Source organism: Berghia stephanieae, chromosome 13 (genome assembly GCF_034508935.2).
Source record: "Berghia stephanieae isolate SIO BIC M18660-M18661 chromosome 13, UCSD_Bste_1.3, whole genome shotgun sequence".
Lineage (NCBI taxonomy): Eukaryota > Metazoa > Mollusca > Gastropoda > Nudibranchia > Aeolidiidae > Berghia > Berghia stephanieae.
The window spans coordinates 37014906-37019905 of NC_088372.1; positions in this window are offsets into that span (position 1 = coordinate 37014906).

Below are 5000 nucleotides of genomic sequence, written 5' to 3' on the forward strand. Positions count from 1 at the left end.
ATTCAAGTGGCCAGTTACATCCACCACTAGTGAGAAACCAATGATTGTGATAGGTGACTTTAACAGCCACAGCACCAAATGGGGATACAATGAGAACAACGAAGATGTAGATACTGTTGAGGAATGGGCTGACCAATATAATCTGACACTCTTCTATGACGCATGAATCATCCTTTTCAAGCGCTCGCTGGAGAACAGGTTACAACCCAGACCCTGCATTTGTGTCTTCCAGCCATGTCAAAAACTGTCGGCAACCCCATACCAAAATCACAATCCGGACCAATCGCCATTGAGGTAGGATCAGTCATCTCTACGAGAACAAACAAATTACATGAACTGTGTTCGTGGACCTGGCAGCTGCCTATGACACAGTAAATCACAGGAAACTGCTCCTAAAGGTTGCAAGGGTAACTCGTAACACAAAAATAGTTGCAATAATAAAATCCCTTATGTCAAACCATCACTTTTTTGTGGAAATGGATGGGAAGAAAAGCAGATCACAAAAGAACGGACTCCCTCAAGGATCGGTAATTGCACCTATCCTTTTCAACGTTTATACCAATGACCAACCTCAGTTCGAGAACATCCAGGGGTTTCTATATGCTGATGATCTGTGTCTCGCGTCCCAGGCCTCTGATTTCAAGACCATTGAGGAGAGACTAACGGATGTCCTGGAGCCACTCTCTGAGCCCACATTTAAAGAACTCACAAAATGCTAACCCAGGAAAAACTCAAGAGTGTGCTTTCCATATAAAGAGCCGCCAAGTCTAAAGAAAACAGGAAACTGAACATCTCCTGGAATGGGGACATATTGGAGAACAACACATTCCCCGTGTACCTCGGTGTTACCGTAAACCGCACAATGTCCTTTTCTCAGAACGCAAAGAAAACAAAAGCAAAGGTGGCCAAAAGAAACAACTTCCTAAGAAAAGAGAAGAAAAACTTACACGGGGAGCAGATCAGAAAACAGTCAGGACAACCATACTAGCCCTCTGCTATTCAACAGCCGAAAAGGTCTCACCAGTCTGAGTAAGATCCTGCCATGTCAAAATAACACCTGCCGGATCATTAGAGTAACTTGAAACCGACTGCAGTTCCAGTCCTCCATCGGCTGGCTGGCATTGCACCTCCCCACATTCGAAGAGCCACTGCTTCCAAAGCCCAGAAATATAAACAGAAAATGGACCCAAGGCACCCCCAACATGACCACAGCCCAATAAAAAGTAGACTGAAGTCGAGAAAGAGCTTCATGACGGAAGAAAGCATCAACCCTGACCATGCAGCTGTATACAGGATTTCCACACAGAGTGGGACAATCATGCAAATGAAGCTGTTGGAGATCCGAGAGAAGAACTGTCCTACGGAACCGAGCTCCCCAGGAATGAATTGGTAACACTGAACACAGCACGGGCAAAACTTGTGAGAACAACTGGTGGCATGAAAAAGTGGGGGCTGGCTGAGACTAGCTTGTGTACATGTGAATGCCCAGAGCAGACATCCTTAGAGAATGCCAGGATGGGCTCAGCTGCACTGACCATGACCTAAGAGTCTGCTCCCCAATGCTGTGGAGTGAGTTTGGTGTTGGTGCGACAAGCTATGATGATGATGACTTGCAAAATTAATAAGTCTTACACCTGGCAACATATAAAAAAAAAAAGTAAGATGACAAAGATTAAGATTAGAATGTTAGGATGATGATCTTTTTAATATCAAAATACTTTTGTAACCCGGCATTGCTAACTTTCATGTGTAACCCAGAATGAAAAGTTATTACAAAAGACGAATGCAAGATATTTAGATAAATTGCTAGTCTATCATTGTGGTAGACGTAAATGTATTAAACTTACATATCCAATAACCTGTAGGTTAACAGAGAAGGAAGGGCGCACAAGTTCATTGTAATTTGAAATTGAGGAGTTGGAGTTGGAACAAAGTTGATTTGCATTGAGTCAGAATTCAATCAAGTCTTAGATTGAAGAAAAAAGCCCAAAGAATCTTTCTTTAAAACAAGAAACAAAAAAAAAAAAACCCCAAAAAACCTACAGCGTGCACCAGAATGAATAAAACAGGACAGTCTTTAAACTGCATCAATGGAAATCACATCTTGCATACAAGACCTCTAGTGCTATTGTGAGGACTGGTTCTCAGTCTCACCCGTCCTGCCGTATCTGAGGGCCATAACACAACTTGTGAAATCGAAATAAATTAAAAGCAGATTATAAATTTATATCACTTTTATTGTCATTTCATTCATATTCATGTTATTCAAACTGAAAATCATTTTTAAAAATATAGATAAGATGTTTCTCCATTATAAAGGTATGCTTGTATTCTCATCCTGTGAAAGAGAAAGAAAAAAAATAAAGAAAATTGATAATTATTACTGAAACTGTGTAGTTCCATTTTTTTAAATCTGTGATTTAAGAGCCTTAGCAAAAGCTTTGATTAAGAAAGGTTCTGATATGCAACATCACATGGTCCCATCTATCAAATTCTACTACCATTACAAATCAGCTACATAAATAGATTCATCAGTACTCTTATCTTGTTGATAAATTAAATTATAAATATAGAAAAGGATATAATAAACTTTTAAAAATAATTAGAAAGTTAAATGGTAGACAAGATAAAGAGATATTTGCCTATTTCTTTTTAAATTTCTTATTCATAACCAAGGAAGCAGGTTTCTTTTGCTATATTCTTCTTGACTTCCCTATGTAAATGTTTCTTTCGAGTGTATAACAAGCTCACAGGGCATTTGTATAAAGAAACAGGAGCCAATACCATTAAAATGGAGATACCACTGCCAAAAATTACAACGGGATAGAAATGCATTGGTTTTAACGTGTATTAGACGCTGTCATTAGAAAAAAGTTTTTTAAAATCTTTACAAACTACAGTAAGCTGCTTTTAAAATTAAGAAACGCTCGAAAGCAAAATATGGTCCTGTTCTCTCAATCACCGCTCTCTAGTCTCTAGATTATACTTGGTAGGTCAATAAAGCTGAGAGGTTTTATGAAGAATATAGAATAAAAACATTAATTCCATTAAAAAAACATAGAAGGGTCCATAATGATATATGAGGAACTCTATAAGATACAGTAACAAATGAAAGCCATTTTGATAATCTTGAAGGATATGACTCAATGATGATGATGATGATAATAATAATAATAATGATACTTCTTCCTGAATATAAATTGTTTAATTCCCATGGTATAGGCAGGCCAATGCTTCCAGAACAATTAAAGGAATGCAGAGACTCATTCTTGTTGTAATGTTATTTAGATCTGAAAAAAAAAGATAAGCATGGCATCCTAAACCATTTTCCCATGGTCCCATAAAAAGCAATATCATCTCACACAAAATCATAAAGTAAAATTCATATGGACCAACCAATGAATAAAAGTTATAATTATCTTATTTTATCAATTATTATCATTGGATTTATTTAACTTTATATTTATTATTATTAATTAAATGCCAATTTGAAATTAAGATAGCAATGTTTGAATGAATAACTGGATCTAACTCTACAAGTAAAATGTAAATGTGCAACTTATTCAGAGTTCATCAAGCACTTGTTACAGTCTGTTGCTTCATGTTACAGGAAAAACTCCAGTTCCATGAGCCTTATGACTCTAAAGGACCAATTATTTCAAAGTAAGATGAAATACCATTTATTGTTTAAAGAAAGTTATCAAGCACTATTTAAGGTCTGTTGCTTCATGTTACAGAAACAGGAATAACTCCAGTTCCATGAGCCTTATTACTCTAAAGAACCACTTATTTCAATGTAAGAAGAAATACCATTCAATGTTGAATATATAGACATGACCTATTTCTTAATGGTTTGCTTATATTCAATAAAAACATTAGAAAACATAATGGACCTGGAACTCAGATACCACTAGGTTGTTAAAACTAAAACCGTTGTGTCAGGTCTAATTTTATCAGAGATTTATGATCATGAAGGCAAGATTACATAACCAATGTCGATTAGCTTTTAAAAAATGGGCTTTTATTTACCTTCTGGTGAACTCATTTGATCAGTATTTCCTGTATTTAACTTTTTGATCACATAAGAAAAGTCTAATAAACATTGAATATTTTTTAATGCCTCTAGATTTCACTTTAAAGTCAAATAAAATATCTGATCACAAATAAAATTTTGATAATTCGATCAATAGAGAGAGCTTTTCAAAATTGTTGGCTTATCATTCCTCAGGCAAAATTTAGATAAGACATCATGTCACATATCATGGTGTTTCCTATGAATTACAAAATCCTAAAAAGCTTCTTCTTCATAAAAAAACGTATGAAATAAAATTAGGTAATCTAAAGTAATCAGAGAGGTTTAGTTTTCATTTCAATCCAAGGTAAATCCGTAAAGAGTTGTGGGACCAGGCCCCACTTGATCATTACCCCCAAAATAGATTGAACTAACAGGGATGTGTATAGATAGTATGCAGATGACGTCACTCAGGCCTTTGTTATTGTTTTTGCCATCCGCGTTTGTGAGTTGTTCTCACTAAACTGTATTAACCAGACTATAAAAGTTCATGGTTACACAGAGTTTGTGTGTTGGTCCGTTATACTTCCGGATGGCAATGTTGTGAACTCCTTGGCCAACCGCATTCTATCTATAAGTATAAAACTGTAACAAAACCCCACGACCCCCCACAACACTCATACAAAAACTTAAACACAGTTTTTTTCATTTTCATTCCTCTTGAGCCAAGGGAAACTCGTTGCTCATTTTAGCTGCAACGATCATTCAACGCTCCTCCCCCCCCCCCCCCCCCCCCCCCCCCTTTTTTTTTTTTTGGAGCGAGTCTATTCTTTTATCCTTTTTTGTTTGGCCTTGTTCCGTTTCTGAGCATGAATTTCTTAAAATTGTTTTTATTTTTTTTTTAAATAAAAAAATATTGTTTTTTTTTTTCCTCTATCGGTCTGGGAATAACCAATTTTCGTTATTGGCAGACCCTGTCTGGGAATAA